This window comes from Dendrobates tinctorius, unplaced genomic scaffold (genome assembly GCF_039654945.1).
Source record: "Dendrobates tinctorius isolate UK_male_01 unplaced genomic scaffold, ASM3965494v1 ptg000003l, whole genome shotgun sequence".
In the NCBI taxonomy this organism is placed as follows: Eukaryota; Metazoa; Chordata; class Amphibia; order Anura; family Dendrobatidae; genus Dendrobates; species Dendrobates tinctorius.
The window spans coordinates 73,218,548-73,245,374 of NW_027361671.1; the positions used below are offsets into that span (position 1 = coordinate 73,218,548).

A 26,827-nucleotide genomic window follows, 5' to 3' on the forward strand; every position below is an offset into this window, starting at 1 on the left:
CCATTGACTTGCATTGGGTTTCGTGTTTCAGTCGGACCCCGACTTTTCCCTATAGTCGGCCGATTTCGTTCAATTCGACTTTTGAGAAAGTCGGGTTTCATGAAACCCGACTCGACCCTAAAAAAGGCAAAGTCGCTCATCTCTAGTCCAGACACTAATACATTTTGCAGCTTGTACTCAGTTCATTATGGGTTTTTATATATGTGTGAATAGTACACTGTATGAATGCACATAATTAATAATGTAGAAAGATTTATTTTATTTCATTTGCTACATGGGCTTACCACATGTATATCAATAGAGAAGTTGTTAAAGAGGTTTTACACTTTCAACAAAGTGGATCAAAAATGCTTGCAGGCCTGTAAAATAAAGCTAGATCTCAATATGATGCCACCGAGGCAGATTAAGAAGAGCAGCTGTGGAAATCCCGCACTGGAGGAGGGAAGGGTCAGTACCATCCGGCTTTGTTATTTTACAGACCTGCAAGCCTACGGAGTGCACTATGCTGAAAGTGGAAAACCCTTTAAACATAGATAAAAACATAAATTATGGTACATTTCTCCAATTCTCTCTCTCATATTCACTCAGGTCACTTGAATGAATTGATTGCTTAAAAAATTATATATTGCTAATAGTAATAAATATCATGCTGCTTCTTCTATACTAGATTATGGCCCGATGCTATCGCATCGGGAGGATGCGATAGCATCACACCTCTTGCCATGTTAACCCTCAACACACACACTCCTCAACACACACTCCTCTCACCTTTCACCATCTCCACTCACTCTTTCACTCCACATACGACCCCTTCTCTCACTCCGTCTCTCATACTCACGCCGTCATCGCCGCTGCTCCACGATCCCCGACATCTTCTTCCGCCGGCGCCATCCTGGATCCAGACGTTGTCCACGCCGGCGACATGTTCTTGCGGCGACGCCATCTTGAGTATCGTGAAATCCCGCGATAGTCAAGATAGCGTCGCCGGAAGAACATGTCGCCGGTGTGGACGACGTCGGGATCCAAAATGGCGTCGGCGAAATCTCGCGAGTTTTCGCCGACGCCATTTTGTATCACGACGTCGTCCTCGCCGGCGACATGTTCTTGCGGCGACGCCATCTTGACTATCGCGGGATTTCGCCGATCCAAAATGGCGTCGCCGCAAGAACATGTCGCCGGCGTGGACGACATCGGGATCCAAAATGGCGTCGGCGTAATCTCGCGAGATTTCGCCGACACCATCTTTTTGGATCCCGAGTCGTCCACGCCAGTGACATGTTCTTGCGGCGACGCCATCTTGAATCTCGCGGGATTTCACGAAATCCAAGATGGCGTCGCCGCAAGAACATGTCGGCGGCCTGGAGAACGTCTGGATCCAGGATCGCGGCGGCGGAGGAAGATGTCGGGGCAGCGACGATGACGGTGTGAGTATGAGAAACGGAGTGAGAGAAAGGAACGTATGTGGAGTGAAAGAGTGAGTGGACGTGAGTGGAGGTGAAAGGTGAGAGGAGTGTGTGTTGAGGCGGTGTGGTGTGTTGAGGGTTAACATGTGCGTGTGTGGTGACGTCACCGGTTACAACTGGACGGAAGTTGTTACAACCGGAAGCTGCATAGGGCATTTATTATTATAGATGTTTCATTCTCGGTAGAAAAACACCTTATATATCAAAGTATATCATATATTTATTTGTAACCACAGCACATATGTGATGTTCAACTGCTATATATATTTACAACATGCAAACAGTACCTATCTTTATCTATGCTTGAGTCCTGTCCTACTAGCTATGTTTTCTGTTAGAGACCATTATCTGTCATACTAGAATGCAATGCTTTCAGATTATTCCATGCACCAGTTGTTATATTGGCACATGCTACATCTGTGTCAGTGACCCACATCATCTTAAATGTGTAATGTGGATAAATGGTAAAACATTCTATTAGGTTCTTTACGGTTTTCTTCAGTAGCATGACTTTATGGGAAAATGTATGCAAATGAATTCTCTCCAAGAAAAAAAGAAAATTGTCTAGCTAGTGTCACCTTTTGTACACTGCTAGTTGTTAACTAAATCAGTGCACAACTCTTAAATTGGCTTTACAACATGAATAGGGTTTGACTGTTGAGTGTGGTGTCCTAGATTTATGCAACAATTTTTTCCTTTGACCGTCTCACTGCAAGAAAAAAATCTGACATATGTATGGTTCCATAGAACCTGTGTTTTATCGGATTGCAATTTGACCAAAAATATGTCCATTTGCATGAGCCCTAAGGGAAATAAATGTGTATAAAGTCTTATTGGCAAAACTGGATGAGAAATTAATTACTTACCGGTAATTTGATCTTCCTGAAACCCATAACAGCACACACAAGAGAGTAGGATCCCGCACCTATTACTGGACAGGAAACCCTGAGCACAAAATAAAAAGGCAACTCCCCTTCTCCTTCAATGTGGTTTCTGAGGAGTCAACTAAGAGTCACCCAACTTATCATTATTCTTGTTATTAGTCATACATTCACTCAAGCTCATTCTTCATTGTGAGAAGAGAAGATTGAAATACACCATCACCCGTAGGCCAGAGGGAGAGAAAATTAGGGTGCTGTCATGGGTTTCGGGAAAGTCAAATTACCAGTAAGTAATTATCATTTTTCCCCTCACCCATTACAGCTCACATGTGAGACAATAAAGTAATTCTCTAATAGGGAGGGAGCACCACTGTAGGATCTTAGGGCCCCGTCACACATAGCGCTCTCATTAGCGAGATCGCTGCTGAGTCACAAGTTTTGTGACGCAACAGCGATCTCACCAGCGAGATCGCTGTGTGTGACAGCGATCAGTGACCGGCCCCCCTGCCGGTATCACTGATCGCTGTTGGAAAGCCCTGGACATTTTATTGGTTGCTGGTCTCCCGCTGTCCAGCACGCATCGCTGCGTGTGACAGGCGGGAGACCAGCGATCAGCTGGTAACTAAGGTAAGCGCAGGGTTTCTAAGCACGACGCTGTGCTTAGAAGCCCAATGTGTATCTTAGTTATCAGCGCGCTGATGCAGGGAGCTGGTAACTAATGTACACATCGGGTTTCTGAGCGACGCACGTCCCTTAGAAACCCGATGTGTACCTTAGTTACCAGCTCCCTGCATCAGCGCGCTGGTAACTAAGTACACAACGATGACGCGCGCTGGGCGTCGCTGGTGCTGATCGCTGGTGAAGCTGTCTGTCTGACAGCTCACCAGTGATCATGTAGCGACTCACCAGTGATCCTGACACATTGATATCGTTGTCGGAATCGCTGGTGAGTAGCTATGTGTGACGGGGCCCTTACACCTGAAGAAAGATCTCCAGAATATACTAGATCAACAGATATTGATTCAGAAAGGAACACTGTGAAAGTCTTAGATACCAACCAATATAACATCTCTATCAATTTGGAGCTCCAAAAAGAACGCCAAAAAGAGTAAAAGAAGAGCTCTTTTCATGGTTAACAACTCTCCCCCCTTCCCTAGAGGGTCTACATTTAAAGACTTCCCTTATATGTAAGGTTGGATATCTTCCTCAGATTTGATTAGAAAGTCTTTACTTGTTAAATCACGTAACAAGTAACTGAAATATATAGGAACTGGTAGTAAGACTCAGTTTATTAATGGAAGCAGAAGTTAAGCGATTCAAGGAACCTGGTAACCTTAACAAGGATTTAAATAGGGTTTCTACCCTAATATTGTTGACAGTTTCCATTAAAGGCTCCCTTTTAAGGCCAAGTTCTGGACCGTAAGAAACCCTTCTAGTGTCACTGATCACATAATTCTTCAAAATGAACCCAAATCTTATGCTTTCAAGTGTAGATTGTGCATCTCAGAAACCATCAGAAATATATATTACTTTGTCATATCCCTTAGGATGCGGCATTAAGTCTTCCCAAGAAATGTATTTAGGCCGAACGGACATGTATAGTTTGAGAATTCTATCATGGAATATTTCTGGTTAACACATTCTAGCCAGGTACGTAGAGCTGATACAACTAGAATGGGGAAAACACTGATCTGAGCTATTTCATATCAAGAAGAGCCAGGATCCACTATTCATACAGGGATGATAGAATTTATCCTATTCTCTATAATGGCATCAATTATGCAACTTAAATGGATGCTAATGATACAATCCAATCTCTTCACACAGGTAATCAACTGAGCCACCCTGCATGTATTTACTCCATTCACTGCCAGCAAGCAGCCTGAATGATACAACTTCCCACCTCTGCTGCCTCTATTCTCTGCTGTAATATATCCAAATGGTAATCAACTGAGCCACCCTGCATGTATTTACTCCATTCACTGCCAGCAAGCAGCCTGAATGATACAACTTCCCACCTCTGCTGCCTCTATTCTCTGCTGTAATATATCCAAATGGTACAACTCCATACTTCTGCTGCTTTACCATTTTGCTGCATATTTAAATGTGCTTGCTAAAGCTTTGGTATAATTCATTTGTTGCACTGTATGTAATACTTACTGCTTTAGATCTGTGACTGGGGCCTTTCTAGATCTTATCAGGTGGAAGGTGCTATAGCATTTTGCCACATCTTGGTCTAGTGCCTTTGATCATCTAACCATCCCCTGGTGTGCTGGCCCCAGCTGCCAAATTATACCCAACCATCTCCCACAATCCCTCTCTCCTGACCCTGTAGTGTGGCCTATATATGTAGTAGTTGCTAAGGGGAAGCACGCAGTGTGGGGTACAGCACGCAAGCATCCCATAAGCAAAGCATCACAGAAGATAAGCATCCAGCAAAACGGCAGTTATACATGGCAGTTAGTCAGGGCAGGAGTCAGGTAACCCACACTTTGCCTTCCCCTTTAACCATGTGCTTTATTTTTATCCTCCTGTGTTCCCTTGCCATCCACATTCATCACCCTATCCCCCCTCCATCACGACTCATACACATCAGCCCCTCTATACTTTCCTCTCCCATGTACAGCTCCCACACACTCCTCACCTTCCTGAGAAACCTCAGCCCATCTTGCCCAAACACATCGCAGAAAAAAACTACTTACAATTCCAACAACTATTGGCTCTTTATCTTCCTTCTCCTACTGATTTCAGGGGACATCTCCCCCAACCCTGGTCCACCATCCCCCAACCTCAACCCCTACCCTACCTCATATCGAAACCACAATAATCTGATTAACATTACTTGCACTCCCTCATCTCCATCTTTTAATTGTGCCCTCTGGAATCCACGGTCTGCTTGTAACAAGCTTCCTTTCCTACACAACTACTTTCTGAACAACTCTCTTAATCTGTTGGCCCTCACTGAAACCTGGATTCAGGATTCTGACACTGTCTCTCCTGCTGCCATTTCCTACGGTGGCTTACAATTCTCTCACTCCCCGAGACCCACAAACAGACCTGGTGGTGGAGTTGGCATACTCCTGTCCCCACAATGCACTTTCCAGGTCATCCCCCCAGTCCCATCACTCTTATTCCCTTCTTTTGAGGTCCACACCATCAGGCTCTTCCGTCCCCTCTCCCTCAGGGTAGCGGTCATATACCGGCCCCCAAGGCTCACCCACCCACTTCCTTGACCACTTTTCAGCCTGGCTGCCACACTTCATGTCCTCAGAACTACCAACCCTTATCCTGGGAGACTTCAACATCCCCATTAACAGCCCTAATTCCACATCTGCATCCCAGCTTCTATCACTAACCACCTCTCTAGGCCTCTCACAGCTTTCAACCTCTGAGACACATAAGGACGGTAACACCCTTGATCTGGTCTTCTGCCGGCTCTGTTCAATCTCCCACCTAAACAACTCACCGCTTCCACTCTCTGACCACAACATTCTCTCCTTCACGCTCACAAATCCTCGCCCACCCCAGCTCATTCCTACCTACCACACAGTCAGAAATCTACAAGCTATTAACCCTCAGACACTTTCAGATTCCCTACATTCATCTCTGTCCCCAATCTCCTCTCTTTCCTGTCCTAATCTGGCTGTTCATCACTACAATGACACTCTTAGAAGCACCCTTGACCAAGTAGCTCCCCTCACCCTCAGAACCTCCAAACACAGAGTAAAACAGTCCTGGCTCACATCGCAAACTCAACTTCTCCAGCGATGCTCCAGGAGTGCTGAACGCCTATGGAGAAAAACCCGCACACCAGAAGACTTCATCCACTTCAAATTTATGTTAAGAACCTATAACGCTGCCCTTCACCTTGCCAAACAGACCTACTTCACCACCCTGATCTCCTCACTAGCCAACAACCCCAAGAAACTTTTTGACACTTTTCACTCCCTCCTCAGGCCAAAAGCACAAGCCCCTATCACAGACATTTGTGCTGATGACCTGGCCTCCCACTTTACAGAAAAAATAGATAATATCCGTCAAGAAATCTGCTCCCAACCACCAAGTGCTGTGACTCCCATCCCTTCCTACATCTCCCCTGGCTCACTCTCCACATTTGATCCCATCACAGAAGAAGAAGTCTCCAGACTCCTCTCTTCTTCTCGTCCGACTACATGCACTACCGACCCCATTCCCTCACATCTCCTCCAGTCTCTCTCTCCAGTCGTCACAACCCACCTAACTACAATCTTTAATCTCTCCCTCTCCTCGGGCATTTTCCCATCCTCCTTCAAACACGCCATCGTTACTCCATTACTAAAGAAACCTGCTCTCGACCCATCCTGCACAAACAACTACAGACCAGTCTCCAATCTCCCCTTCATCTCTAAACTTTTGGAACGCCTAGTTTACTCCCGCCTTACCCGTTACCTCTCCATTCACTCCCTTCTAGACCCTTCACAGTCCGGCTTCCGCCCCCTACATTCGACTGAAACTGCACTCATCAAAGTGACTAATGACCTTCTGACAGCAAAACGTAACGGTGACCACTCTCTGCTCATTCTTCTTGACCTATCTGCAGCTTTTGATACTGTTGACCACCATCTCCTACTCTCTAGGCTCCAGTCACTAGGCATTAAGGACACTGCACTCTCCTGGTTCTCTTCCTATCTCTCTGACCGCTCCTTCAGTGTTTTGTTCTCTGGCTCCACGTCATCTCCTCTTCCTCTTGCTGTCGGGGTACCTCAGGGCTCAGTCCTTGGCCCCCTTCTTTTCTCTCTCTACACAGCCCCAATTGGACAGACCATCAGCAGATTTGGCTTTCAGTACCATCTTTATGCTGATGACACACAACTATACACATCTTCCCCCGACCTTACCCCCGCTGTACTACAGAACGCCAGTGACTGTCTGTCCGCAGTCTCCAATGTCATGTCCGCTCTCTATCTGAAACTCAACCTCTCCAAAACTGAACTTCTTCTGCTCCCGCCGTCTACTAACCTCCCTAAATCTGACATTTCCCTCTCCGTGGGTGGTACCACAATAACACCCCGGCAGCAGGTGCGCTGTCTGGGTGTTATGTTTGACACCAATCTCTCCTTCACATCCCATATACAATCCCTTGCCCGCTCTTGCCGCTTACACCTAAAGAACATCTCTAGAATCCGCCCTTTTCTCACTATGGAAACAACAAAAACCCTCACTGTTGCATTGATCCACTCTCGCCTGGATTACTGCAACGCTCTATTAAATGGCCTCCCCGTCACTCGACTATCCCCTCTCCAGTCCATACTTAATGCAGCGGCCAGGATCGTCCATCTGGGTAATCGGTACTCGGACACGTCCGCTCTTCGCCAGTCCTTACATTGGCTGCCCATTCATTATAGGATCCAATTCAAAGTACTTGTTCTCACCCACAAAGCTCTCCACAGTGCGGCACCCCCTTACATCTCTTCTCTCATTTCTGTCTATCGGCCTAGCCGATCGCTGCGCTCTGCAAACGACTTTCGACTAACCTCTGCACTAATCCGTACCTCCCACTCCCGACTCCAAGACTTCTCCCGTGCTGCTCCTATCCTCTGGAATGCTCTACCCCAAGAAATCAGGACTATCCACAATTTGCATAGTTTTAGGCGCTCCCTCAAAACACACCTGTTCAGAGCGGCCTATCACATTCACTAATCAAAGTCATTCTCTGTGTAAGTGTGCGTGTGTAGCCCATTCACTATCTCATTCTCCATCCATCCTTCACTCCCGCAAGATGGCTGGACCTTCATTGTAAATACACCATTGTAAATACACACCTGTACTCTGTATCTCCCTCACCTCATTGTAGATTGTAAGCTCTCACGAGCAGGGTCGTCTTATTTTGCTTTAATTATTGTATTGTTAGCGTTGTTACTTAAGACTTGTGTTTTGAAACTGTTAAACTGTAAAGCGCTGCGGAATATGTTGGCGCTATATAAATAAAGATTATTATTATTATTATTATTATTATGTGGACTGTTAGCTGAAAATAGTTCAAATGCAAAATAGTTTTTTTGCTCAAAAAGTATTCTGAGAAAGCTAAGTGATAACCATCACCTCTGATGCACAACATTTTTTTAGGAAGCAACTCAGTATGGAAGTCATATAGATCTCATATGGTATTGGGCAAATCTCCGAGGGTCTTAAGCCAAGTTATTAGCATCCCGTCTCCTTAAAATGTACCTTAAGAACTTATCATCCTGGGTTTGAGTAATAATCAGAACTATCTTACCTCAGTGAGAAGACATACATCTTAACTAGTGAAGATGTATTTCCTTCACCAAAGGAGTCTCACAGGAACAGGGACATCCAGACGACAGCAAACTATATTGAAGGAGGAAGTGTGAATTGCCTTTTTATTTTGTGCTCAGGGCTTCCTGTCCAGTAATAGGGGCGGATCCTACTCTCTCGTATGTGCTGTCATGGGTGAGAAAAAAAATATGTTTGCAAATTAATTAGCTGTGTACCAAAACAAAATAAAGAGAAAACCACAGGGCTCACCACTTTCTTTGTATATCAGCTGGATGTGGGATGGATGAATGAACTGCCGTGGGTGCCAGGAATTTCGGTGGTGTGCTCAGCGAAGCAAAACAAAATGAAACCTCTCAGTTGTGCCACATAGAATATGTAGCTATATTGTGTTTATAAAGGGGTAATATTACATTCAGATTGTGGGATATTATTCCTAGTTTAAAATCGTATCATAAACTTTATCATTATATATGTAAAACTTAACATCAAAACGGACTAATAGGTTGTTTGTAAATAAGCCCCAAAAATATACCCTTATGGCAAGTTACTGGCTCTATAGTAAACTTGAAACTAGTCGTCTGGTGGCCCTTTGAGTCCCATTATTGTTTAAAACCTGTGGCCACTGGAGGATTGTCTGGGAATCTGATAGACAAGACCCAACCTTGTAAAATCCCTTCAGATCTCCATATTATGTAGCCTTTAGTAGATACAATTTTTTGTGATGATAGATTAGCCATGATCAGAGTAAAAACTACATTTTCATTTATTTGTCATTATTTGAATATGCAGTCCTTGACAGTGTGGAAATTTTATCATGCCACATTTTATCCTGCAGAAAAACACTGAATTTTGCTTTGTGAAAAGTATTACAATATATCATCAGAAAGGCTGTTTATCACTATGTCATACTTCAATTTTACGTGTGAATTTGACAGCTCTTAGCTATACATGAAAAATTGCTGATCCTGTCCTTGAAGTATAGGGAAAAAATAGAAACATGCAATTCTATTTAGCTCTGATTCTCCATCAGAAATCTGCTAACCCTGTAATAAAAATACTAGCTGGAACAAATCCATGGAAGCATGTTTCCATCTAGTCAAACAGCACATAAACTGCTCTACATCCATTTACTACAAAGGCGACAGATGTGTTTGTTGTGCATGTAACCAGGTCAAAGGCTGTTCAGCTGCAGGAACAAACTTGATTTAGACTAGTGATAATGTTTTCAAAGATTGTAATTTATCTCCATTTGAACAGCATTATCTTTGTTCTATAGCTATCACAGAGAACAAGGTTAACAAATATTCAATGATGAATATATGAAAGCTAGCTAGATCTTGCTCTCAGATCTTTTTATGTTTGCTAGACCTAGTAAAAATACAGATTTGAAAAAACTGCAGAAAATAGAGATTATAACAGTGATTTTATGATATACACAGACATATATATATATATATATATATATATATATTTGTCCGATAGTAGATAGCGGAAATGTCTTCATACTTCATACACCATGCCATGAACATGCCATTTTGAAATGGAGGACATAAAAAATCTTAGGCGAGCTCAGGGAGGCCAGAAACCACCCATGGAGCAGAAGGGTAACAAACTTGAGTGACCACTTGTGACAAATTTTGTGACCTTTTTGATGCTTGTTTAAATGTTTAGAGAGGATGATAAATGCCCTCCTTTGTTTGTAATGAAGTGTACGTGTCACTAGAGATTTTAATGTAGTATTTAGCTGTAGTATTATTGTCATATCAAAATGACATGAAAAATGACTACATAAACATTGCATTTTCCAGCAAAACTCTAGACCCTGCAAAGGATGAACTAGCAGGTCCTTTTCCCACTAAGTCAGAGCACATGGCAATTTGCTGAATTTGGAGTCGAGTGGCTCCAAAGCATTGACAGTGTTAGGGATGGCGGAATGAACTAAATATAAAATAATAGAAAGTGCATTTGTCGCGCGGGGTTCACCGTGCAGAGGTGATAAACTGCTGCTTTATAATGGCAGACGCACAATATGGCGGTATATCGCACATGGGTTGAAAGTCGCACTGGGCGTACTCTGTTAGCTTCACAGAGACGCCTTAGACATAAACATAAGTACTGAGCCTGTTGGACTCACAGGTCTCAGAGAAATGCACGCACGGTATATGGCCACAGGAGCTGGGCCCAAGGCAGAGGGACAGAGTCCGTCTAGACCTACCGTGCATGCGGCGTCGCTACCACGGACGCCCACAGATGCTACAGACTGCAGCGCGGCTACTGACACAGCCGCTATGCGACAGTACCCAGGAGGGGCGCACTGTTGGATGCTAGTTAGGTGATGATATGCACTGTGGCCTGTAGCGTGCCACTGACTGGCGCTGACTCTATGACTAAGTCCCTATCCACACACGTAATATCAGAGGGAGGGGAGTCTTAATGAGTCATTCGAAGGGTTCATGCATCCGTCATCATTCACACATGTAGCAAGTAGAGTCTATACTAGCGCATTGCCGAGCGGCCATGCGGGCCTTTTATAGCCATGCACTTCCGGGACCATCCAGATCTCTGAGATGGACCAATCAGAACAGGAGAAGGACCTGAGCACATGACTCCCGATCTCCAATGGGAGATCGTCTCATGAGCATGTGCATTAGAGTTGCGGAGGAACTTAGCCTCTGGAGCGTTTTGCTGCTGAGCAGCCTGCATTGCCATTGCCGACCCAAAGGTGGCAGCAATAGCCAACCCCACAGAGCAGGTCTGGGCAGAGCGTCTGGGAAGCCGGCATTGCTGAGCAATGTCCTCTGCAGTTGAAAGATAATGGGAGACCGCAGAATGTGAGGCTCTGGATTCCTGTTGAACCATTGCAGGAACCCGACGCCTAACAGACAGTGACCCATCTATCCATAAAAGTAGCTACAGTGCATTGGGCATGTGAGCATATGACATGGAGGCTGGTGCAATAGAAGAAGATGGCTTTGTTAAATGATTAATTTTTTTTATAACGGTCCTGGGATTTATGCGAATACTCGTGTAAAGAGGAACTGTCACTGAAAAAAAAATAAGTTAAATATCTTATAAAAATCCTCAAGTACCCATGATTCTGCCCCTCTTTTCTGTTTTGCGCTGTGTTACTCCATTGCAGAGATTCACATTTGTTTCTTTTGCACTGATATTTCTGTTTGTAGTCAAACTGGGAGGCTTTCACTTAAACCTCTCTCCCTAAGATGCTGTTAATCACGGCTTCCTAAAATCATAGATTGCTAGATCAACATCCGGGAGGAAGTACATGCCCCCAGAGAAGATTTTGAAGAAATACCCAGTTGGTCTGCAAACAGAAATTTCACATAGTGCTCTCCAGAGACAACAAATGTGAATATCTCTGCAATGGAGTGAAGCAGTGGAAAATGGAAAACAACAGCAAAATAGGGAAAGGTCACAAATTTTTAGAATGCATTTAACTCGATTATTTTGAGCAAGTTACAGGGTAATCTCTAACAGATATTATGCATATGTATCTAAAAATATGTAAACATTCTAATTTAACCAAGAGAAAAATGTATGTCTATTATAACTGGAGAAGAGATATGTGAATAAAAATATATGAGAAATAAGGTATCTGCAAAGGTCAATCCTACAAAACACGGCCCATTACACAAAAAAGACTATATTACAAAGCATAAAAATGTAATTTATTCCCAAAATTACACACAGAGTTAAAACAGCACCATGCAGAAAAAAGCATGATTCATTCAGCAGGAGACGACATGTGAAAGATGAATTACAGATAAATATAGCGCTCTGAATATAATTATGCAGGGCCAAAAATTGGTTTGGAACTGGTGTATATTGACATAAGCTGTAAGAACAACTTAGTGCAAATATATTCCTGAGCAGGGTAATTAAAATAATTGTAACATGATCTGTTTATTGCTGTGGAAACAGCAATGTACAAAAGTAAAGTAGTCACACCAGAAACAGCTAATAATTAAGAATGTAGAGTGGGAACAGAAAGTATTTAGACCCTTTTAAATTTTTCAGTCTTGGTTTCATTGCGGCCATTTGGCAAATTCCAAAAAGTTCATTTTCTCATTAATGCACACTCTGCACCCCATATCTTGACTGAAAAAAACTGAAATGTGGAAATTTTTGCAAATTTATTAAAAAATAACAACTGAAATATCACATGGCCATAAGTATTCAGACTCTTTGCTCAGACACTCATATTTAAGTCACATGCTGTCCATTTCCTTGTGATCCTCCTTGAGATGGTTCTATTCATTCATTGGAGTCCAGCTGTGTTTAATTAAACTGATAGGACTTGATTTGTAAAGGCACACACCTGTCTATATAAGACCTCACAGCTCACAGTGCATGTCAGACCAAATGATAGTCATGAGGTCAAAGGAACTGGCCAAGGAGCTCAGAGACAGAATTGTGGCAAGGCACAGATCTGGCCAAGGGTAGAAAATAATTTCTGCTGTACGCAAGGTTCCTAAGAGCACAGTGGCCACCATAATCCTTAAATGGAAGAAGATGCTTCTAAGAAATTGCTCTTATTTTACTTAACCAACATTTCTCTCCTACAGTTCTTTCCCCAGGGGATTTGTATTTTACAGTTATCATTATCTTTTTTAAAGTAATGTGTTTGTGCTGGTTAGTGAAAACAAGACGATGGATTTTATGGTACATGCAATCATTTAGTATCTTAAAAATATAGTCATATGTAAAAAAGACAAAAAGCCCATAGCATTTAGATTTGTTTTTAACTATCTACTTGCTCACGGCTATTAGTGATTGTATGCACCATACCAGTTTAGGTGAATTTAAGCTAAACAAGCTATCTAACTTTACCTTAAATCCAAAACAAGGGAATATGATCAAAAGTCAAACGCCCTTCCTGTAATATCAATAAACCAAAAGAAAAGCAGAACTCAAACGGCGAACAATTCTATGTAGTCAAACATTCTAACAAATTTTATAAAAGCAAATAGTAGAAAAGTAAAATAGTAAAGAAATAAGGAGAAGAATCATAGAGTGTCTCATGGCCAAGAATACAAAAAGTCTATGGGTTACATGCCATATGGACAACAGCATACAGCATAAGGGGTACCAGATAGATCATTGAGTATAGAATAAACCGTGGAACACAGAACTGATATAGCAAAAATGCAAACAAAATGTGCAAAAGATAATAATAAAGACGGGTTGCTACAATCAAATGCTCAAAATAACATAGAAAAATCCTAAATAAAGTGACAACATTGTAGCCCATAAGTCCAACAGTTCATTCAATATAGTTAGTAAACCTCTAAGTCAAAGGAAATAGGATCCATTCTATATTCTCTCAGTAATTATTTATGCTGGAGAGAATCCCATATGAGTAAAGGCCCCGTCACACACAGCGAGATCACCAGCAAGATCGCTGATTTTGTGCCGCCACAGCGATCTCGCCTGTGATATCGCTGTGTGTGATATGTATCAGCGACTGGCCCCCTTGCCGGGTATCGCTGATCGCGCTCGAACGTCCTGGGCCATTTTTTGATCGTTGGTCTCCCGCTGGCCAGCGCGCATCGCTGCGTGTGACAGCAAGAGACCAACGATCAGCGACGCTGGGAGCTGGTTTCCAAGGTAAACAGCTTGTATCTAAGAGCCGTGCAAACTCGCCGGCGGGACGAGGCGCCGAGGAAAGGCGTTGTGAAGCCCTCAAGCAGAGACCACACAGACGACGTGATTGTCATCTCGCTGGCTGCGCGGCCTAATGACGTCACGCCACCTGTGCCGGAAGAAGACTGAGACGAGCGAGCGCCTCTTCAGAACAGCGGGGGACATAGGTGAGTACTGTTTTTTTTTTTTTCTTTTTAACTCCGGGTCCTATTGGGGACCTGTGCAGCAAAATGGGGATGTTTACCTGCCTACTAGGGACCTGTTCTACGTATTGGGCACCTGTGCTGCCTATTGGGGACCTGTACCTGCCTATTGGGGACCTGTACCTGCCTATTGGGGAACTGTGCTGCCTACTGGGGACCTGTGCTACCTTTTGAGGACCTGTGCTACCTGTTGGGGACCTGTGCTACCTGTTGGGGACCTGTGCTACCTGTTGGGGACCTGTACCTACCTTTTGGGGACCTGTACCTGCCTATTGGGGACATTTACCTGCCTATTAGGGACCTGTACCTGCCTATTGGGGACATTTACCTGCCTATTAGGGACCTGTGCTACCTATTGGGGACATTTACCTGCCTATTAGGGACCTGTACCTGCCTATTGGGGACCTGTGCTGCCTATTAGGGACCTGTACCTGCCTGTTGGGGACCTGCGCTGCCTATTGGGGACCTGTACCTGCCTATTGGGGACCTGTACCTGCCTATTGGGGACCTGTGCTACCTTTTGAGGACTTGTGCTACCTGTTGGGGACATTTTCCTGCCTATTGGGGACCTGTACCTGCCTATTGGGGACCTGTGCTACCTCTTGAGGACCTGTGCTACCTGTTGGGGACATTGTCCTGCCTATTGGGGACCTGTGCTGCCTCTTGAGGACCTGTGCTACCTGTTGGGGACATTTTCCTGCCTATTGGGGACCTGTGCTGCCTATTGGGGACATTTATCTGCTTATTAGGGACCTGTTCCTGCCTATTGGGGACCTGTTCCTGCCTATTGGGCACCTGTGCTGCCTATTGGGGACCTGTGCTACCTTTTGAGGACCTGTGCTACCTGTTGGGGACATTTTCCTGCCTATTGGGGACCTGTACCTGCCTATTGGGGACCTGTGCTACCTCTTGAGGACCTGTGCTACCTGTTGGGGACATTTATCTGCTTATTAGGGACCTGTTCCTGCCTATTGGGGACCTGTGCTGCCTATTGGGGACCTGTGCTGCCTATTGGGGACATTTACCTGCCTATTGCGGACCTGTGCTACCTATTTGGGACCTGTGCTGCTTACTGGGGACATTTACCTGCCTTTAAGGACCAATGCTGCCTCTTGGGGATTCTTGCACCACACTAGTCTGAGCCTGAGGTAAAAGTGGAGTTCCACCAATATGGGCACTGGTGAGGCTGCATTGATGGGCACTGATCAGGCTGCATTGATGGGCAGTGCAGTCTGTATGTCTCTGTATGGTCAATTTTATTGCTGGTATATTGTTTTTGTAGCGCTGTATATATGTTGGTATTTTACTAATAGCAATTTTGAATCCCTAGGAAATAATGATATCAAGAAAGAGAAAAAATTGACTCGAAGTGTAGGATATTTGAAGAACCCAAAAGAATCGGTAAGTTTGATTATTTAACTTTACTTCTTCATTTTTAACATTGTATTTGTTCCTATTTTGTTTTAGGATTTCTAAATAAGATATGTGCAGTGTGCATATGAATTTGGTGCTAATTTTTTTTAAACTATATTCCGGCCCACCAATGGTCCGAGAGACCGTGATCTGGCCCCCTGTTTAAAAAGTTTGAGGACCCCTGCTATAGACAGATAAGGGCAAAGTGCCTCTTGCATTTACCTGGCAATGAGATGCAGCAACCCCAATTCTTCTCCTTATTTTATTTCTCTACTATTTTATTTTTCTACTATTTGCTATATAAAATTTGTTATAATATTTTACTACATAGAATTGTTCGCCTTCCGTTTTTTCTTTTGGTTTGCTAATTTTAATTTATGCACATTTACAAAATCTCTATTTTGTGAATGTGCATAAATTACACAGAGCATGCTTTGCAAGCTGCAAAAGCCAATACTATGGCCACATTCACTCCTGGAAAAAAAACCCTCACCAAATACTGAACACATGCACATGGTTTAAGGGTACCGTTACACTAAGCGATGCACCAGCGATCCCGACAGCTATATGGATTGCTGGTGCATCGCTAAGTGGTCGCTAGTGAGCTGCCACACAGGCAGATCTCACCAGCGACACAGCAGCTGTCGGGGATCGCTACTTACCTGTCAGACACGGCGATCCTGATGTCCTCCCGCCCGCGTCCACGCGTCGTTCGCCGGCGCCACAGGAAGCCCAGCAGGAAAGCGCTCAATGAGAAACGGCCCAGGCCCTTCTCGCGCAATCAGCGATAACCAGCGGGGGAGCCGGTCGGAGGTAAGTATCAGACATAGCGATATCGCTGCTGCGCCACAAAACCAGTGACGTTTCAGCGATATTGCTAGCGATCTCGCTGTGTGTAACGGGGGCTTAAGAAGCAGAATTGCGGCATATTGTGTGCAGCAAATTCTGAAACCCATCTAAAGCATATTAATGCCTAATGCAGGTGAATGAAACTTTAAAAAACCTTATAAACTCCATAACATCTTCCATACATGTATAGCTCAAGTCGGAAGTGGGTGTATGTAGTGTTTCCAAGGGAGAGCTTGTCCTATACATGGCAGGTGATGACTGTGCTAATGCTAGGACCTGCCTGTACCAATTGCAGGTGGTGCAAAGAGGCACTGTCGATTATTAACATGTTAAATGCTGCTGTGAAAATTTGAATTCAATAGCAGAACCTTTTGTTGTTTGTTCCTGAAGCGGGCAGATTTCCATAGCAATAAGGATTGTGCCATACGTTATGTTTTTATTTTACTGTTAGGCTTGGAAGGCCGAGTTTGTGCTTGCTAACATTGTACTGATTTATGCAGTACTTTTAACAGACCAGTGGAAGATTTAAAGAGACAGTGTTCCTATGTATACCTCTGCGTGCAGCCAAGTTATCCGATCTACCATAGTTGGTGGAGAATGAGGGCAAGATCCTCAGGAAGCAAGTGTGACAACTGTTGCAAAACTGCATGTCCTGGGTGAAGGCGGCTGTAAGGATAGGTCAGCGGTCAGCCAAAATGGAGGAGCTGATCAAGCATCTTGTCCAAAGCAAATAGCAGCACCAGTAGCAGCACCAACAACAGATGCAGCAGTAACAGCTGACACAACAGGTAACATGTAAGCTGCTGATGCAAGAGCTCCAGCAACAGCAGCAACAGAACCGACAACAGGAGCAGCAGATTGAGTACTCACAAAGGCAATTTGTGGCATGGCGGCAGCTTCGACCCCAATGTCAGCAGATGATTCCTCTGGTGCTGAGCAGAGCCTTACAGAAAATTACCTCGGTTGACAACATAGAGGCCTTTTTAATCGTTGATGAAAGGGTCGCTGGAGGTGCAAGCTCTGAAGCTTTGTTTTCCATGTTAAGAATAGCTGAACCTTTTGTTGTCTGTTCCTGAAGCAGGCAGATTCCCATAGCAACAGGGATTGTGCCATACGTTATGCTTTTATTTTAGCCTGGAAGGCCGATTTTATTCTTGCTAACATTGTACTGATTTATGCAGCACTTTTAATAAACCAGTGGAAGATTTAAAGAGACAGTGTTCCTGTGTCTAACTCTATGTGCATTCAAGTGAGCAGCTTTGCCACAATATATACAGTATATATAAATACACACTGTATATATATTAAATTATTTTATTAAATGTGCTTTCAGTTTCTTTAACAGCTAGTTTAAGTTTTCCTGTTAGATGTTAATTAATAATGTATTTACAGTCTACGTATATGTGAGTAGTCATTCAAGTGTTTTCAGATTGCATGGAATTGTGAGTAGTAGACATCTTTCATTTTTTCCACATGCATGAAAGAGATTCATGAAGGCATTTTAGAGTTTATGTTGTTATCATGTTTTCTAGTTTAGTAATTTCATTCTTTCCACATCATAAGGAACACTTGTACTTTATGAGCCTGTTTGTACGGCATGGTGTTTTGATAAAATAATAATGAATTGCTAATTCTAAACACATTTCACTTGCAGCAAGTAGCGTTATTATTTGTGATTTTCTTTCAGCTCACAATGAATTGGCGTCCATACCATGGAAATTACCATAACGCCCCTTGTTAAATGGTTTTGGCCAAATACCAGTGAAATTAGATATGCCCTTCTGTTCATGAGTGACTGCTCCATGAATGCCAACTAATTATCCTGACTAGCTTCTTTGTGGAGATTGATATGAGCAAATATTCACAAGGTTAAGTCCAGTTGAGGATTTGTCTTCTGTGTTTCACTGATCTTCTTTTTCTTGCATTTTCTAATACTTTACCTGGATAATTCCAGCTATAATTCCACATAAAACAAGCTTTAAAATGTTGCAGAGACGTGTCCAGCTTTATTTAATCAATACATACAAATACATTCAGTAATCTTGGTTGTGTTACTACCTTGTAGAATACATGGATAATAAAAATACTTTTCATTCTCCAGCTTTCAGAGGGCACACAGAAAAATTTTTGACTCTTATCAGATAGAAGTATAAAATGTAACATTATTATTAATGCTATTGTTCATTTTTATTTGAAACTGTGATGGGGCTCTACTGTTGCTTATTATGTATTTTTTTTCCATATTCAATATAAAATTTGATCTTTCACTTCTTGAGATGATTTGATATTTCGCTTAACTAAAACAAATCTTTTGCAGTCTGATCCTCTATTCATACTATCTTTTTTCCTACCTATTGCTAAACTATAGACTGTACATTAGCAAGATAAAGGGGATGGACAGAAAAGATTATGACTGCTATAACCACGAGTTGTAACCATAGAGATTCATGTATTAGCACAGAAGCTGTCTGACAAGAGGACTATCTGGAAGATATTGTCCCCTTGGGTTCTAGAGATTTGACTTGGGTCAGCGCACATAGAGGTATTTTTGATTGGTATAAAGCCAAAATCAGATTAGACAGCAGACAGATGAACCCATACTAGCTGGGTTGGTAATATAATAGATAAATAAGAAGTACAACTCATCTCACACAGGAAATCGTGAAACTTTATATCTCTGGCAAAGGGTGTTAAGGTTGGAGGAATGCACCAAATGAAATATATTAATAATAAGGTGCGTTCACAACCCATGGTCCACCATGCAGAGATGGCATCTGCTGCTAAGCAATGGCGGAACAAGATGGTGGTTGAATGCCGAAAACATGCTGGTTGGATGTCACCCGGTGTGAACAGTGATGAACTCTGTTACTTCACAGGGCCGCAGCAACTACGTAAGTAGTACGCTGTTGCCTGTTAAGTGTCACAGAGATTAGCTGGTTTGGCATGAGTGAGGTCTCTAGGCTCAACCCCTAGAATGCGGGGATACAAGTCCGACCGGACCTACAATGCGCACGGCGTCGCACAAGCGATGCCACTAATTGGCACTGACACTAGGCACTAACTCTACTTCCTACCTGCACTATCAGCCTAGGCACTAACTGGCAGGGCTGAACATCTCATGCATACCAAGGGTAGGGGTTTCATAATGAGTCAGTCACCAGAGACAATCATACGTGCATACAACACACACCACATGGTCTATACTAGCGCATGGCCATGCGGCTGTGAGATCCTTTTATAGATCCCAGTCTGCCAGGATCTTGCTAGTGAACCAATCCGGACTCACTTGAGGACCAGAGCAGCTGACCGGCGACCACCAATGAGATGTTGCCACCTCATGAGCATGCTCAGTAGGGAGAAACCCGGACTTAGTCTCAGAAACAACTGCTTGCTGCTGCTTTCTGTTGATTGCTATAGCTGAACCTGGAGAGGTATCAGCAATCAATCGCACAGCGTGGGTCTGAGCAAGACGCTGAGACCGACGTCTCTGTTGAGAATTATCCACAGTGGCTGAGACTGAATGGAAGATGGCAGGAGAAGACATGGCTTGGGATTCCTCCTGTGCAGAGGGAGAATCCCGGCACCTAACATTACCCCCCTCCTAGGCCCCTCTCCGGCAAGCCTTGCTACGCTCAAATGCCGCAATAAGCTGAGGCGCATGAATATTCTCAAGCGGCTCACAGGTCCTATCTTCCGGATCATGACCCTTCCAGTTAACCAGATAAAAAATTTTGCCACGTACCACCTTGGAACCGACAATCGCATTCACCTCAAAATTGTCAGCGGACGTACCCGATGTCTCGGCAGATGACTCAGAAAACTGAGACATATAAACGGGTTTCAGGAGGGAGACGTGAAATCTGTCCGTGATACCAAGTCACGGTGTGAGGGACAGGCGATAGATCACAGGATTAACCTGCTCAAGGACTTTGAAAAGACCTAAGTAGCGAGGAGCGAATTTAGTTGACTCAACATGCAGCCTGATATTACGGGCCGAGAGCCACACTAAATCGCCAGGAGCGAAGATGGGAGCGGGGCACCGATGTGTGTCGGCGGAGACCCTCATTCTCTCCTTAGACACCTGAATGGCCTCCTGAGTGTGGTCCCATATGTCATGCACTTCCACAGCCCAGTCCACCACTCTGGAGTCAGTAGATGAAACGGGCATGGGCACAGGAATGCGTGGATGCTGACCATAACTAAGGAGGAAAGGTGTGCAACGGCATTATTAAGGGCGAACTCTGCCCAAGGTCATAAGGATGCCCAGTCATCCTGCCTGGCCAAGATAAAATGCCATTAGTACATGACCAGAGTCTGATTGGCCCTCTCCACCAATCTGTTCATCTCGGAATGGTATGCTGAAGAGAGATTGAGCTCAATGCTGAGCAGCTTACAAAGCTCTCTCTAGAACCGAGAAATGAACTGAGGACCCTGGTCACTAACTATCTTGTTTGGAATGCCGTGTAAGTAGAAGACATGCTTAATGAAAAGCACAGCCAAGGCCCGTGATGATGGTACATGCGGGAGGGGAACTAAAAGTACCATCTTAGAGAAATGGTCCGTGACAACCCAGATGACTGTATTATTGCGGGACTTAGGCAAACCCACAACGAAGTCCATCCTGACCATCTCCCAGGGTCTATCTGCCACTGGCAGCAGATACAGCAAGCCCGCTGGCCTCTGCCGAGAAGGCCGATTTCAGGCACAGGAGACACATGCCTGAACATAGTCCCTTATGTCGTGCACCATTCCCAGCCACCAATATGACTTCGCCAGGAGCTCAGATGTTCTTTTGACCCTGAAATGTCCACCCACCTTGGACGAGTGGGCCAAGGAGAGAACCTCTGGTCACAAATTTGATGGCACTAGAGTCTTGCCTGAGGGCACAGACTCAAGAGAAACTGGAGAGACAGTTCTCAGACTCTCCAATAGGACAATAAGCCGAGGCTTGTCTCCCGGAACGAGAGAGCGTCAGCTCATAGATTCTTCTCCCTGGAGAGAAAATGAAGGGTGAAATCATAGAATCATAGAATTATAGAATCGTAGAGTTGGAAGGGACTACCTGGGCCATCTGGTCCAACCCCCTGCTCAAAGCAGGATTCGCTAAATCATCCCAGTCAGATGTCTGTCCAGCCTCTGTTTGAAGACTTCCATTGAAGGAGAACTCACCACTTCTCGTGGCAGCCTGTTCCACTCATTGATCACTCTAACTGTCAAAAAGTTTTTTCTAATATCTAATCTGTGTCTCCTCCCATTCAGCTTCATCCCATTGCTTCTAGTCTTTCCTTGTGCAAATGAGAATAAAGTTGATCCTTCTACAATGTGACAGCCCTTTAGATATTTGTAGACAGCTATTAAGTCTCCTCTCAGTCTTCTCTTTTGCAAACTAAACATTCCCAAATCCTGCAACCTTTCCTCATAAGACAGGGTTTGCAGACCGGTCACCATTCTGGTCGCTCTTTTCTGAACTTGCTCCAGTTTGTTGATGTCTTTTTTAAAATGTGGTGCCCAAAACTGGACACAATATTCCAGATGAGGTCTGACAAAAGAGGAGTAGAGGGAAATAATGACTTCACGTGATCTAGACTGTATGCTTCTGTTAATACATCCTAGAATTGCATTTGCCTTTTTTGCTGCTGCATCACACTGTTGACTCATATTCAGTGTGTGATCTATTAGTATACCCAAGTCTTTTTCACATGTGCTGTCACTTAGCCCTATTCCTCCCATTCTATATATGCTTTTTTCATTTTTATTGCCCAGATGTAGCAAATTGAAACGGGAGAAGAATAAGGACCATCTGGCCTGGCAATAATTCAGGTGCTGCACCTTTTTAAGGTACAGAGTGTTTTTGCGATCAATGTACACCTGGAATAGATGCCGAGCCCCTTCCAGGAGATGTCTCCACTTGGGGAAAGCCAACTTCATGCCCAGTAACTCCCTATCCCCGATGGAGTAGTTCCTCTCTACCAGTGTGAAGGTCTAAGGCTGGTTTCACATTTGCGCTTTTGTGTGCAGCGCATCGTGCGCACCCGTGCGCATGCGCACTGCGCACCTATGTTTAACATGACGTGCGCATGTTTTTGCGCACACTTGCGTTTTCGTGCGCATGCGTTTTTTTGTCTTTTGCGCCAGGTGCGCCAGACGCAACATGTTGGATTTTTTGGTGCGCCCTGTCTCGGCAAAAAAACGCATGCGCACGCTTGCGCACGGAATGCGCAAAAACAACACATTGATGTCTATGGTAACGCATGCGTGCGCATGGTCTTGCGCACGGTTGCGTTTTTTTACGCATGCGTTTTTGAGTGAAACAAGTCTAGAATGTTCTCTAGACAATGGAAAAAACGTCACGCTTAAAAACGCATGCGCATAAAAAACGCCAACGCATGCAAAAAACGCATGTAAAACGCAAACAACGCTGCGTTTTTTTTACACATCAGCGTGCGCATGACGTTAAAAAAACGCGCGTTTGTTTTGCGTTTTTCTTTGCGTTTTTTATGCGCCCGATGCGCTGCGCAAAAAAACGCTAATGTGAAACTAGCCTTAGAGTAAAAGAAACATGGATGTTTCCGACCTGGAGCATCCTTTTGGTAGAGGATTGCTTCTGCACTGACGGACAAGGCGTCCACCTCCAAAATGAATGGTTTATCTACATCGGGGCGATGTAACAAGGGGCCCTGGCGAAGTGTGATTTCACAGATGTGAAAGCCTTAGAGACTTCTTCTGACCACACCTTGGGATCGGCTCCTTTTTTGGTGAGTGCAAACAAAGGAGCTACCATAGGTAGAGAAGTGGGGAATGACTGGCGATAGTAGTTGATGAACCCCATGAAGCGCTGCTCTGCTTTAAGGGAATGAGTTTCTTGCCAGCTCATCACAGACTCCAGTTTGGCTGGATCCATACCCAAGCTGAGATGATATAGCCAAGAAAGCGCAAGGACTCCTGCTCAAACACGCACTTCTCTAACTTAGCATAAAGGGAGTTGGCATGCAAGAGGTCGAAAACTTTGCAGACATCTTTTCGGTGGGTATCTATATCTGGTGAAGAGATGAGGATATCGTTCAGATATAAAACAACCAAGGTGGACAGCATATCCCAAAAGATGTCACTAACAAAATCTTGAAAGACGGCCGGGGAGTTACAAAGGCCGAAATGTTCATAGTGACTGTCCCTAGTATTAAACGCGGTCTTCAACTCATCCCCTTCACGAACGCTTATCAGATTATATGCGCCCCGCAGATCCAGCTTAGTAAATATCCTTGCTCTTCAAAGCCTATCAAAGAGCTCTGAGATGAGGGGTAGAGGATATTTATTTTTTACAGTAATGGCATTGACACCCCGGTAGTCTATTCACGGATGTAACTCCCCACTCTTCTTCTGAACGAAGAAGAACCCAGCCCCTGCAGGAGACAGTGACTTCCTAATAAACCTCCTCGACAGATTCTCTGATATACTGGGACATAGCCTCCGCCTCCAGGAGTGAAAGGGGTTAGACACATCCCTGGGGAGGTTCTGTACCAGGCAAGAGGTCTATAGATAGTCATAGGGGCGATGAGGTGGCAGGGTCTCTTGTTATGAATGAGTCACCGTAGGAGGCAAAAACAGAAATGCTAGCTAAGTCCAGAAAACCAGAGAAGTTGGCAGCTATCAGATTGCAGACCCCTGAACCTATCAACAACAACTAGCAGTAGCCGTGGGGGGTTCCTACGATGCCCTAGACCCCTCGATCACAGCCGGAGAACTGCCTAGCCGAAAGACAGAAAGGGAAATCTAAACTGCCCCAGAGCAGACCCCAAAGCAATAGGCAGCCCCCAACATATAATGACGGTGAAGCAAGAAGAAAAAACACTGAGCAAATGATGGGGCCCAAGCTAACTAGACAGGACAGGATAGGAAAGCTGCTGTCTGCAATCCGCGAAAACCCTATGAAAATAAGAGCCAACAGACTGACAGGGAAAAAGGCCCTGAAGACGCTAGGCTTCAAAAAGACTATGTCAGTACTCAGGTATTTTCTGAAGACAGAGCAACCGACAAAAAAGGAATTCAGCTCACCCCAGCAGGGAATGGCAGAATCCAGAAAAGCAAGGCAAACTAAAACCAAAACACAAATGCAAAAAGGCAAAGCAGAAAACTTAGCTTTTGAGGAGCAGGAATCAGACTGGTCTCCTAGAATTCCAGAGAGAAATCACCAGCGAGGAGGAAGGGCTTCGGCTGCCTTATATCCAGTCAGAGATCCCCGTCGCCCAGTCATCCTCTCCCAGCTCAGGTGCTTGGTAATCAGCCTCACTACCTTCCTTCACCAGAAGAGGGAGTTCATCAGACTTCAATGGTGAAGGGGAAAATGAACTCATAACAGTCTCTGCTGCCTTCTTGAAGAACACATCCGCGTATTGCCAATACTGTTTGGGTAGCGAGACTAGATCTGCAGGTATTTCAGATGACCCAACCTGCACGTGGGTCTTGTCCCTGGCATGCTCTACTCCACTCCAGTGTTCTCCCAGGAACCCAGACAATATGGGGTGAATAGTGACGCAACCAGGGCATAACCAGCAGTACCTCATCAATACCATCGGGGATCACTAACAGAGTTATCAACTCCTGATGACTAGGAGGAAACTCAAGGGATAAGGGAATGGTCTGATCGGTGATTTGATAGGGCAGCACAGAGCCATTCACCACTCGAATGGTAACTGGTTTAGAAAGCATGACCAGGGGTATTGCATTCCGTAGAGCGAAGGAGGAGGACACAAAATTACCCTCAGCCCCGGAATCCACGTAAGCCTTTGCGGCATGAGAGTTCACCCCATGGGAAAGCGTCACCGCAAAAGTAATTTTGGGTGACATGACAGACGAATCTGGGACGCTGGCTCTAACTGCCTTTGATGCCTGGTGTGTCAGTTGGCTACTGAGTCAGTCTGTCCATTGTCAGGGGGAGATGCTACGGCATGGACGGAATGGACCTTAGCCTCCGTATGCCTATACTCCTGAGATTTAGTTGTTTTTTTGGACCGACTAGGTTTTTTTGGGGTTTCTAAGGCATACCATTATGGAATATCTCAATGTTAATAAATGTTTAACTCCATATCAACATGGATTTATGAAGGATCGCTCCTGTCAAACTAACCTGATCAGCTTCTATGAGGATGTAAGCTCTTAAATGGACCAAGGAGAATCATTGGATGTCATTTATCTCGACTTCTCTAAAGCATTTGACACTATCCCACATAAAAGATTGGTAAGTAAGATGAGAAAGCTTGGGCTAGGGGAAAATGCGTGTAGATGGGTAGGTAGCTGGCTTAGTGATAGAAAACAAAGAGTGGTTATTAATGGCGCATACTCAGATTGGGCCAGGGTTACTAGTGGGGTACCACAGGGTTCTGTATTAGGGCCCCCTACTGTTTAATATATTTATTAATGATCTAGTGGATGGCTTACACAGTAAAATATCAGTATTTGCAGATGATATAAAACTATGTAAGGTAGTTAACACAAAGGAGGACAGTTTGCAACTACAGACAGATTTGCGTAAATTGGAGAATTACTAAATGGGAAACTGCTGGGGAAATCAAACATGGAAAAAGACTTAGGCTACTTTCACACATCAGGTTTTCGGCGTCAGGCGCGTTCCGGCGTCGTGTCGGAGCGCCGGATCCGGCAAATGTTTTGTAAAACCGGATGTGACGGATCCAGTTTTCTGCCGGAACCGTCTTGCGCATGACAGCCAAAACCGGATCCGTCTCATCCGGTTCATCCGGTTTTCAATCCGTTTTTCGACGGATTACGCCGGATCCGGTTTTTAAAATCGCCCCTTGTGGCCATCCGAACGGGATTGGTTACTGAAAAATTATATATACCATGTTCCTACAGCCCTTCTTTGAGGAGAAAGTGCAGGTTGGAGAGAAGAGCAAGTTACTGGCGAAGATGGATGTTGTGATTGGAAATATTTTGAAGAATTTGGCGGATTTTACAGCGGAGGCGAATCGTTTGAGGGTGATTGTTCTGGAGAAGGAGAGAGCGAGACAGCAGCGCATCAGGCATCGTAGACGACGTTTGTGGATCCACCCCATCACAGCCAAGAGAA

General features: G+C 44.4%; 1 long non-coding RNA gene across 1 annotated transcript in view; it reads left to right on the top strand.

The window, feature by feature from the left end:
* The window catches only part of LOC141091496 (uncharacterized), a 327,565-nt gene extending 311,335 nt beyond the window's left edge, over window positions 1–16,230 (top strand). Inside the window, exon 4 of the long non-coding RNA XR_012232533.1 lies at window positions 15,815–16,230. This is a non-coding gene — a long non-coding RNA (uncharacterized lncRNA). The remainder of the gene's footprint in view (window positions 1–15,814) is intronic.
* The last annotated feature ends 10,597 nt before the right edge of the window (window positions 16,231–26,827 follow it).